This window comes from Notolepis coatsorum (genome assembly GCF_963971535.1).
Source record: "Notolepis coatsorum genome assembly, chromosome: 11".
Lineage (NCBI taxonomy): Eukaryota > Metazoa > Chordata > Actinopteri > Aulopiformes > Paralepididae > Notolepis > Notolepis coatsorum.
In genome coordinates this window covers 81,389,954-81,402,678 of record NC_140175.1, presented here as the reverse complement: position 1 = coordinate 81,402,678, position 12,725 = coordinate 81,389,954, and the positions used below count along the sequence as shown (strand labels likewise).

Below are 12,725 nucleotides of genomic sequence, written 5' to 3'. Positions count from 1 at the left end.
TGTAAAGGAATGTGAATCATTACCCACTTTCAAAAACACTCTCAATGAACACCTACGGGAGACTGCAATTAGAAACTGGCCCCTACAAATGTCCTAACCCAGTTGTACAGTAAATTACCAAGTATGGCTCTGTCAGTATTCCAATGTACAGTGTACAGTGTCAAGTGTTCTTTTAAACCCATTGAAACCGGGAAACACATTTGTGTGTATATACAGGCTATATAATGCATTATTAGCAGGCGTTTTAGGTCTAAATGGGTTCATTCTCTCCAGGGAAATTCAGGTGTCATGATAACAGTGTGGGGTAGAAGAGGTAATACACATAGAAGGTAATGAACTTAGAACATAGTGATAGAACATAGTAATAATAGTAGTGGAACGGCAGGCTTCAATCAGTGCACACAAAGTAGATTTCAGTGAGCAAAGAAAAGTAGATTACAGGCAGGAGCTCAAGCCCATTGACAATACATTGGTTTGTGGCTAACTATCCGGAACTAGTATGATTTACAGCATGGACTGTGCTGAGAAAGGACTCTACCATCAACATCATTGGTAAAAGAGAAACAAGGCTGCAGGGTTTCAGAAATCACAAGTGTCATCAGAAGAGTGATGATTTAGGAGCTCTGCGTGCTGTACGGTGTGTTCCTCCCTCGGGGCTCCCTCTAAAGCAAGGTCAGCGATCCTCACATTAACACTCGCTCCCGGGCGGGGCCGACTTCAATCGTTCCGTTTCCTAAAAATGATTGGCTACAGACAAGGCAAGGTCAAACCGTGTGTTTAAAGTCGAGCGGGGTTCGCCGCGAGCGAGCGTTAACTGTACTGTGTAATAAGCAGCTGTCTTCTCAAACGTTAGTGGGGTTAGCGAGGGTTACTGTCACCCAACGACCGCCACAGAAGGACGCAGAGGAGTTTGGTTGTAGGGTTTGCAATGTGAAGACCGGAATGTTCTGCGGCCGCTCTTGAAACGTTGTAGTGTCGTTGTGATTGTAACGCCACACAGTTGTCTCCTTTAAAACCAGGGGTGCGTTGGTGATTTCAAAGCTGGTTGCACTGTGTTTTAATGACGCCACGTGCATGCGCATAAATGTTCCCTCGTGTGCGCAGACTAAAGACAATTGCCTCTAGGAATGGAATGTAACACATTTCATTCACAAGATTGTGAGGTGTGTTCAAGTATTTGAACACACCTGACGACTAGGGTTGGGCATCGTTTGGATTTGAACGATTCCGGTTCCGATTCCGATTCTCCATATCGATTCCTGTTCTAAACGATTCTCGATTCCGATTCTTTGAGGTGCAGGTCAAAACAGGTCACAGCTTATTTCGAAGGAGATTTTTTATTTTTTTTTTTATTTCAAAAAGAAAATCATACTATTCACATTTTCAGTTGACTTGATACAGTTTAATTTGGTTGCTGTACTGTAACTAGGGTATTAAAGTAAAAAAAAAAAAAAAAAAAACGAAATTTAGAATCGAAATTCAAATATGTTACTTCCGGAACCGGAAGTTAGGAACCGGTTCCTATTAGAACCGGTTTTCGGTGCCCAACCCTACTGACGACCTGCGCTATTGTTATGCAAAGTAGCCAGGTGGGTACTTGGCGAGTTGGCGCATCAGTCGAGTGCAGCGCATTCCTGTGTGCATGCGCATGCACATCCGCAACCCCGTCCCATGAGCAACGCACCCCTGTTTAAAACCCATCGATTAACAAAGACAACGACAGTCCATTTCGGGGGGTTTGTAAAATGTTGCTTTATTGCTCACTAAACGTAACTCATTGTGTATTTGGGCCAGCACAAATGCTTTGCATACACAAGTCTTTTTGCTGATCACAGTCATACAAGATTTACGAGTGGCTGCATTAGGCTGGTGATAGGCAACACACACACACACACACACACACACACACACACACACACACACACACACACACACACACACACACACACACACACAAAGAGTGAACGCTGGCCCTGAAGTCTTGCGTCAGTAGTCTGTTTCCAAGAACTGAATGCGATGGCTGCCTTTTGAGACATACAAAAAAAAGTTTCCATTCTGTGAAACAGGAGGCGGAGATAAAAAAGGGTGACCGCTTATTGTGGCAGACCTCAGATCGGAATGATAAGAAGAGTGGCACATGCTTAGGCTCTCTCTCTCTCTACACACACACACACACACGCGCACGCACGCGCACACACACACACACCATGGAGAAATGCATATTTATCAGGGATATACTGAAACAGCTTCGTGCTTTCTGTGTTTTCAGACTGGTTTACCAGGGTTCATTTAAGTGTCTAGTCTACCACGGCACCTTGTAGCTTGTCGAGCTTTAGTTCTTATTCTATTTAGTTTAAGTTTTCTTTTGTATTTGATGGTCAGTCCGCTACCAAGCAGAATATGAGGGTTCAGGACAGGTAAACACAGTGGCCGGCCGGGCGGCTTGTTTGTGAGGTTATGGGATGTTTGTGAGGTTATGGGATGTTTGTGAGGTTATGGCCTGGGATGTTTGTGAGGTTATGGGAGGGTGATTGGCGTCAAAAAAGGTAATGTGATTAAATTTAGTTAAAATGAATAACCACAATGAACATGTTAATATTTACAATATTCAAAAAAGAAAAGAAAATGAATAACTTTTTATATTTAAATGCTTAACACATTGGGCGCCAGCCATTAGCCTGGTCCTTGTGGCTAACGTGCCAGGTTTCCATAGCATATTTTCACTGTGCGTCACTATGTTTGGAGAGCTATATTTATATTCTATATTATAGCTATGGAGACAATACTATGGTCATTTGACAGTGACTTTCTTCCGTCGAACATGCAAAAAATAGATACTTTTTTCATGCATACATTTGCGCGTTATCCCGTGGTGAATATAAGTATAGTTTAGGAGTGATCCGGGATCATTCCTGAAAAGCTGAGTTATAGGGCGCTACGTGTATTCAACTATAAGCGTTGGCGTTTCTTGCCTGACACGCTACTATTTCCAAATCAAATGTATATAATAGGTATTATGTTTCATCATGAATGCATGAAAGGGGGGGGGGGGGGGTCGTTTTTTTATGCTTTGATGGCCAGTAACGGCATTTGTGTTGAACACTACACACGCTGATCAGCTGGATCAATGTGAAAACATTGTTTGGATCAAGCTGAAATTGATGTCAGATAGTCCTTACCTTTGATCGGGGTTATTCCAAAAATAATATTCCAATTGTCTGATCGCGATTTCCAGTATTGGTGTCCATCTGGTCCCGGACATAATTTGGCACAACTTATGGATAGAGTGTGCCAGATGCGTTTTGAAGTGGTCGGATGAAGCGATTTACTCGGCTCTGTCTAAATTTATTTAAGTGTAACACAGGATGAGATATAAGGTTTTAAAGGGTGGGCGACATTGCCATCTAGCAGGATGCGGCCGGTATTGCACTTTGGCGAACTCAGAATCCTTTCCTATGGCAACACCGAGGTCAGTGGATGAATAATGAATAGAAATATCGAATAAAAGAAAAAACAACCAAATAACGAGTTTACTCGTTGTTGGCGTTCAACGCATGACGCCCAATAACGAGTAAACTCGTTGTTGGCGGGGAATGAGTTAACGGTCAAGTGGAGGGATTGGCCTACAGTTATTGTTACTGATACAGTTGAAGGAAAAATATTCAGCAGGGAAAAAGTGCCATCGATGCAATTGGTTTATTGACTTCATTTCACTTCTACATTTCTTTTTATAAAAAGGGTTCTTTGGTTTTTGTTTGGTTTTTGTAATTCAACATCCTTCCAAATTCAACATTGTTTCTGGTTAAAAGATAAATGAGTGAGGAAGTTTGCGAGCTTCGAGTGGGCGGTGAGCGCTATCGTAGTTGCTCTGATAAGAACCCAAACCACGTCATGGTCATGTGAAAACCCAGCGAACCCTTGTGGAACAGGTCCAGCTGGAACCACACCAGACACTCAGTCAGTGTGTTGGATGGTGTTGTGATTAAGGCCGCCCCCCCTCTGGAACCACATGTATCCCCTCCCTTGCCCCACCAGAACCTCATCTCTCTCATGTGTCTCCCCCTATCCTGTCTGCCTCTCAGCTTTCCCACCGTCTGAATGGAGACAAATATACTGGATTGCCCACTCTGACAAAGACGTTCAGAGACTTCACCAGTTAAAAGCAGCCTACTGTGTACTGTTACCTGCCTCAGCTGTGATTGTAAAAATTGATGGCATAATGATCATTGTCCCATCTGTGCATGTCGTGCGTTTTGCCGCGTCATGGGTTTTAACAGGGGGGATGCATGGGTTGCGCGGCCTTGGTTTGCATAATCTGCATTTCTGCCTACGCCATCACTATGAGGGGCCACTGTTCCCGGACGTGCAAACGAAGGGAGGAAAAGTGTTTACTTGGCAGATCTTCACACCCTACTATGCAGATACACACAGATTCCAGTCATTAGGGGATATATTGTTGTTGGTCAGGTATTTTCTTTTTAAAATGGCATGTTATGAGTGACAGAGAGATTAATATGGTAGCTGTTTTCTTCTGGAAAATGGGGTTTGCCTAGACTTTGTATGGATGGTGCTGCATGGCAGTCTGAAATGTTCCAGGATATATAGCTTGCCATTTGGCCAGGGTTTGTAGTCTTCAGGTTAACACGCCTAAACAAGCTGTGCAGAATGATTGCTTGTTGTGATGTCACAATGGGATGCAATAAATTAGCTTTAACACTATGGTCGCCGATGACGTGTTTAGACGTCATTCCTAGCCATGCTCATTCTGCCGAAGACGCCGTAACTCGTCTTTGATATCAATATTTCAAAAATCTGTGATCGAAATCATATTTCCCCTCCGGAGCCCTGAGATACACTGCAAAGCTCCACTCAACTCTCTAGCGGTTCAAGAGCGCCATCTGGTGGCCGATCGGCAGATCGCCAACAGGAAATGACACGTCGAACCGGAAGTGCTCATCCATATGTCGTCCGGGCACTCGCTATCGTTAGAGAGACTCCGTCTTGACACAGTGAACATCGATCGGTGCAAATAACTCGAAAAAACAACATGATTTGGACGTATATACTATTATACAACCTGTAAATGGATCGGGTATTTCTCCATCCCATAATAGAAAAAATTCTGTTCCACGCTCATCTGCCAGCGGCGCGAGGAAGCCACGGTGAGTTGCAGCGTTATATTCTAACGTGTTCCATATAAACTGCTATGATGACCATATGACCCACACTGGATGAATCATCTAACGCTGCCCACGGAATTATAAACGCCCCCTCGCCCATCCGGTAAAAGTATATCGTTGCTACACCCTGAACAATACAATACATATAGGACATTGAATGGGCCATAATAATGGCAATTTAGCAATAGAATTTAAAAAGTTATAGCCCTGCAAAGAAGGGGAACTTCTCCATAGACAAATAGAGCTGGCTAGGGATGGTAAATTATGAATTTGAACCATGGCGATCAAAGTGTTAAAGAACCGGTACAATTATGTTAATTAAGTCCGAAAGCTTATTGTGGATTTTTTTTTTTTATCCACTTTTTCTCCCATTTTCTATATTTTCTCCCATCCCAATTTCGTATCATCCAATTCAACCCTCCCCTGTCACGGACGCTGTTTCTTGCCTCCCACAAGCCGGCTGCAATGAGGACTAAGTCATACATAGCACAAGTCCCCTCCGGTACTTGAGGTAACAGCAGTCGCATCTTTTCACCTGCGCAGCTCGATCTCTCAGTGGCGAGGAGTAACGCGTGGGAGGCTCACGCTGCCCCCGACACTTCCTGTTTCTACTGCGCAGGCGCACCAACCGACCTGTAGGAGTCGCTGTCCACAACGCCCGATCCCCACCCATCAGTTTCCCACCCCCTAATACGGCCAATGTGTATTAGTATGAACGACCAGCTAAACTGAAAGCAATGTGGAGCGCTGGGCTCGAACAGGCGAGCCCAGCGTCTCCACATTCGTGGCGAGCGCCTTGCCCACTATGCCACGTAGCCGCCCAGCTTATTGTGGAATGTTAATGTCAAGAGTGTAATTTTTTCAGCTTCAGATGTATAATGTGATGTGTTAGAACTGTCGTGGATATCAAATGTCCCCCCTCCCATCACCATTGTCCCCTATCCTGTGTCCCCCCCCCACTCGTTTGACCTATCATATGAGTGTGTCCCCCCCCCCCCCGTTTCACACTATAAAGGGCTCCTCCCGACACCAATCGGTCTTCTTGACCTGGGTCATTTCAGCTGGTCACCTGGGCCGGAAGCCTCAGCCATGTATCTAACTGTTTGTTTGAAATTTCTTTATTGGGAATGGTTATTGAGATGAAACCATATAGTTTTCAAGGGGGTCCGCAAAGACAATATACAGAGTTATTTGACAATCTTATATAACAACAAACAACAAACAACAAATAACAAACAAAAAAAGACAAAACAAAACAGAAACAAAACCACAGAGTAAGCAACGCCAGCCAAGAAAATTAAATAATCCAAAAATAAAAAGCATAGAACAGTAACATGTCAACAACAACTTTTATAGAATATACAGTATATACAAGATAATTCATCCAAATATTGTTGTATTATTCAAAAGCTCCAAGTTTGGCCATAAAAGACGTTGTGGTTGTTATTATTTTCCCCTTCCTTCCTGAAAAATGATCTAGTTAGGTTAAGTTAACTATTTTCATCACAGATAGGCGGGTAGAGAAACGGCGGGACATTTTGGTCGTGTTGTTTAGGGACTGTGAGTGTTGGCTATAATATATTAGACCTCTATCTCTGAGCACAGCCAACTCTCAGTATGTTGAGGGGGTGTGGCCCTCTGTTTGTTGACAGGAGATGTCAAGTTAGTAGTATCATGATACATGAAGCTTTCAAATGTAAACAAATTCATGGGACCAGGGTGATCAGTTGCTATGGGAGATTAACATTGGTGAACTGTGCTGAGCCTGTGCAGGTGACAAATAAATTGTCACTGTTGCTGTGGATGTTTTTGAGCCACTGAAATTAGCTAAATTGTAACAAACTGGTTTCATTACTTGTTTGTGGACTAACTAGCTGATATCCTATACAACTACTGACTGACTGATGGGCCAATCAGGGTGAACCTGAGTAGATTACATCTTCATTGTACTGAATCTTTCATTAACCAATTAGCTGTAATTTGTGGAACCAGGAACACTGCTTACCTAATGTACTACCAAAAACACTGTGTTTAATTAATACAAGGGAAGAAAGAGGTGGAAAATAAATGTTTTTTTTTATTCGATTTAGACTTTCTTTCCATTCTTTACACGCGTAACATGTTCCACAGATTCAAGGACGTTGTATGCAATTGTTAAAAAGATACAAAATATGGAACCTTTAAATGTCACATTAGGAGTGAGAGAGACAGGGAGATATTGTTTTGTGTTTTGAGATTAGGTTGTGCCTATTGTCTTCACCTGCATTTAAGCTTGTGATTTATGTGGATGTTTAATTTAGCATTTGCCATATATATACTGTATATATATATATATGCCATATATCATATGTCATCTGCCTTCTGTCATGTTCTTTATATGGTTATAAGATGTGTCTCATATTGAGCCAGTTGTGTAGTTGTACAGGGCCTGTAGCTACGTAGACTCTCTGAGTCTGGTGTAAAAGTGAGCGTGGGGGTTTAGCCTGCTGGCTGGAGGAGCCACATTGAAGAAAACCGGAGCCCATGCTTTGTTTAATTCCTGGAAACAAGGAAGTGTGGAGCCAGAAGCATTCCCACTAAGCATTCCCACTAAGCATTCCCACTCTAGTTTTCCTTCTGCAGCCGGGAAGTTGCTGTGGTTTTATTCAGTGCACTCGAGTAGCATCTCTATGGTGCCAGAAGTGTCCATAGATGTTTCGGGCCGTGGTTGGCCATCTTTAGCCACATTGAAAACCTATTGTACGCCAAATGTCCAACTCTTTAGTTTTCAATCGGGACTCGGTTCCTTCTGGTTACTCTGTCTGAGAGAGTAAAGCTGACTGAGAGACGACTGAGGTATCAGGAAACTCCATTGTTGTCGTTTTTCCAAATTGAGTGAGGACAGAGCTACGTGTCATTGTGACATCATGACTCTACCAAATTAGCACCTTCCACTGCCGATGTTTTTGAGCAGAGATTACTTTGGCCACATAGAATGATTCAAACTGGTAAATTAGTTTAAAGAGGCACTTCACCTAGGGGTGGGCGATATATCGAGTATACTCGATGTATCGCGGATTGTTCTACCCGAGATGTAGTGCTGTACTATATCGCGAACATCGAGTATTTAGTTTATATGGCGCCGCCCGCGGCCGAGAGACACTCGCAGTGCTTTCCTCGAGAAGGGACGCGGAGCTATAGGCTAACGTTAGTGTAGTCAGGGCTGTACAGTGCGATATAATGTTGCGGTTGTAATTTCATTAGACAGACCAGCGCGGACCTTTAATAACATGTAATTTAATTGACACGAGCAATGAGCTAACGGTAGCTGCTAACCAAGGTATCCATTAGGATTATGCTAAGCTAACTAGCGATAGCTGCTAACCCTGGTAAACGGTCAAAGCGGACTTCACAAGACTAGTTCCATTCGTGAGGAAATGGGGTGGGTTATATTGACAACGCTTGACAACAGCAGTTTAAACATAACTTCATATTTATTAGTTATTCGTTTCTGTATATCATTCAATTTCCATCTCCGTGTGTCTCCATCTCCATCTCTTCCTGTTTACATTCGAGTGTGACGTTATCACCTACGGCAGCTTAGACGATCAAAACGCGAACCTAGAACAAACACCGAGGGGGGGGGGGCTGGCTCTCTTGTTCATTCTCGCCCCTCTCTCTCTCTCTCGCTCTCTCTCTACATTCAATGATTTAAAGTAGCCAAACGTTACAGACAGTATAAATACTAACTGGATAGTTGATGATATAAACATTTAATTTCATTATCTGAAATATTCTAAAATCATTAAGTCTGCTATAAGCCATTATACCTTTGTGTGTGATTATTATTTTCTCACAGTAGGGTGTGTATATATATACATATATATATGTGTGTGTGTGTTTGGCTAAAGTGGATAGAAAACACAGTACTGTGTAAAAGTCTTAGGCACCCAAGAGTTTTTATATAAATTGTCTTAGATGTAAATAATTGTATTAGTGTGTCAGTAGACTACTCTTAGTACATTTTCATTAAATTATTTTTTAAAGCATCTTCATGGTTTAATAATGCAAACATATGTTGCAGGGACTTATTATAATCATCATATTGGCGTGACTGTATGCATCAAAGGGTTAAATCAAGCATTTTTAAGTGATTTAGAGGAAATGTTAAAATATCGCGATATATATCGTGTATCGCGATATAGCCAAAATATATCGCGATATAATTTTTGGCCATATCGCCCAGCCCTAACTTCACCCAAAAAAAGCAATCCTGATTTATTCCGCACATAATCTCACACACTCTCCATCCAAAAATAGTTTTGCATACATTCATCTAGTTTGAATATGCCACCAGTGAAGTCATCTCATTGACTCATTGTGTCCTCTTAACATGCAACAGCCCATATATGGGCCGTCGTACCCGACTACCTGCCGGCGGAACAGACGAAAGTCACGGCACTTTGCGAGCGTCTAGCGGCTCGGGCTGCATTTTTCGCAGAACATATAAATTACCGAATTAAAGCACTATTTGTTGCCAATACGTTCCTCGGTTCTCGAGTTACATGACGATATGTCAGGCAGGCAACGTTTTATGTGCAAGCGTCAGATTACCACCCCGGACACCTGGCGCTCTAGAACTGTCAATCATCCGCCGATTGTGGAAATGATTGGTCAGGGTTGTAGCCAATGAGTGTAGCTTTCCAATGAAACCCCACGTGGGGGTGTGCGAATAAGGGATATAGGTGAAAGTTGACGAGTGAAAACCAGAAGTGAAAAACATTCCGAATGAATGGGCGTGGATGAGGAAATGGAATACCAGAGAGCTTTTTTCTTTTTGGCACACGGTTTACCCGGATCTCTCTAGAAGACTCGTTTCTGAACAGATTAAAAAAATAAAAAATAAATTACCTGTACTACATAAGACTATTAGGCTATTGATTTGCAGTGTTTTCCAACTTATACCTATTATATATTTTTTTATATATAGTTTTTTGCAACTGTTACAGAAACATTTGAGTACACAAGTTCAAGTTCAACTCAAGTTCAGCCCTATGTTCCTCTATTTAACTTCAGAATGTTATCTTTCAAAAGAGACCAGGCTTATGCATGTGCTAAAAGCATAAAGTATAAAGATAAGCTTTGCAAAAAAAGTATGCAGTCCTCAAGTTCAAGTAAAAAAAAAAAACTTTTCTGGGTGCATGTTAACTCATTCCCCGCCAACGAGTTTACTTGTTATTGGGCGCCATGCGTTGAACACCAACAACTAGGGATGTCCCGATCAAGTTTTTTTGCTCCCGATCCGATTTCCTTTGATTTAATTATACATCAAATGATTTATGTCAAGGATTGCAATGCCTCGCTTGAATGAAGTTAACTTTTCACCTGGATAACGTCAACATTCAGGGTGAATGTAATGTGAGAAATTGGGATTAAAAAAATAATAATAAATACAAACAAATTTAATTTGGGTCTGAGAGTGTGGCTGGTCTGCCGTTCTGCAGCTGGATACTATTGGTTTGTTTTGGCAAAATTCTTCTGCTCTGTGTGACAATAAATAAATGAATGATGATATGCAATTTAAAACCAAAACTAAGGCCTCAGTATGAGTTTAAGACTTGAACATGGTCATGTTTTTTATTTTTATTTTTTTGCCGATCCCGATCTTCGGAAAATCACGTGATCGGGGCCGCGTGTGTAGTGTTCAACACGAATGCCGTTACTGGCCATCAAAGCATAAAAAAACAACCCCCCCCCCCCCTTTCATGCATTCATGATGAAACATAATACCTATTATATACATTTGATTTGGAAATAGTAGTGTGTCCAGGCAAGAAACGCCAACGCTTATAGTAGAATACACGTAGCGCCCTATAACTCAGCTTTTCAGGAATTATCCCGGATCACTCCTAAACTATACTTATATTCACAACGGGATAACGCGTGAACGTATGCATGAAAAAATTATCTCTTTTTTGCATGTTCGACGGAAGAAAGTCACTGTCAAATGACTATAGTATTGTCTCCATAGCTATAATATAGAATATAGATATAGCTCTCCAAACATAGTGACGCACAGTGAAAATATGTTATGGAAACATGGCACGCTAGCCACAAGGACCAGGCTAATGGCTGGCGCCCAATGTGTTGAGTTACAGCTCAATGAAATCAAAAGTTAGAAGTCCCTATAAGACAGGGTATTGCTATTTATTCATCTACCATTTCATGGAGCTCTAAATGAACCTGTGGAATAATATATTGATTCCCCAACTCTCATGTAAAGAAATCCCCCTCCCCTCCCCTTTGTCCCCTATCCTGTGTTCCCCCCCCACCCATTTGACCTATCAAATGGGACCCCCTCCTCCCCCGTTCCACTATATAGGGCTCCTCCCGACAGCATTCAGGGTCTCTACCTGGGTAATTTCAGCTGATCACCTAGGGCGAGAGCCTCAGCCATTCTCTCTAAATACTATGTGTATATTTCTGTCTGGTTAATAAACCTTGTTATTTACTGGACCTCGGTTGACTGAGAACGTTCTTCAGGATATCCACAATATCCCACAAACCCTTGCACTGAAGAACCATATTAGTCCGTTTTGACACTTGGGGTTTGAATGTGATATATTAATATCGTAATAATACGTTTGAAAACATTGTTCTTCTGAAAACTAAAAAAGGACTAATATTTTTCGTCTGAGGTACTCAATTAACACAACTTAAGGATTCAATGTCCCCGATGACATCACTAGTGGCCATATTCAAACTCAATGCATGTGTGCAAAACAGTTTAGAGTGTTTGGATGTGTGTGAGATTATGTGCGGAATAAATCAGCATTGTTTAAAGTGCCCATTTAATGTTGCTTTAGCGTGCATTCTAAGAGAGGGAGAGAGAGAGGGGGTGCGGTTAGTTGGGTGATCTAGCACTGTCTGGGTGAGTGGGTGGTATTAAAAATTCTAATAATGTTATTGAAACGCTTGGCAAAAATGTGCAGAATGTCCTCCTATCAAATCCTTTAATCAACTAAGTGAGCGTGCAGTTTTTTTGTCTACACATATTTGAACTGATTGAACTGAAAGTGAATAGAAAGAGAGAAAGAGAGAAGGAGGGCTGTGGCATGACTTTCTACTGCAAGTAACTGTATCAAAGGTCTACTATATGACTTTCTACTGCAAGTAACTGTATCAAATGTCTACAATATGATTTCCTACTACAAGTAACTATTAAAGGTCTACTATATGACTTTCTACTGCAAGTAACTATACTATCAAAGGTCTACTATATGACTTTCTACTGCAAGTAACTATCAAAGGTCTACTATAGGATTTTCTTAGTAATTGATGTGAAGTTGATGGTGATGAATTGGCAAAACGATGGTGTTACTGTATCAATATACCGGTAATATCAGCACGCAAAACTGATTAAATTGCAATATACATTATACAGTATATATGTCAATATTTTCCCCACTTTTCACTCAACAATGCTGATTTGATGAGCTACTGTACATAGGTTATGTTAAGTTCATGTTGGTTAAGAGTGTCTGTGGTCTGGTGTGTTTCAGGGGT

General features: G+C 41.7%; 1 protein-coding gene across 2 annotated transcripts in view; it reads left to right on the top strand.

Moving 5' to 3' along the window:
• Positions 1 to 12,725, top strand: part of nek6 (NIMA-related kinase 6) — a 111,751-nt gene that overhangs the window by 45,222 nt on the left and 53,804 nt on the right. For both annotated transcript variants that reach the window (XM_084324110.1, XM_084324111.1), the window contains exon 2: positions 12,722 to 12,725. This exon is cut by the window's right edge and continues 100 nt beyond it. The gene's annotated coding sequence lies outside the window, so the exon portion shown is untranslated. The remainder of the gene's footprint in view (positions 1 to 12,721) is intronic.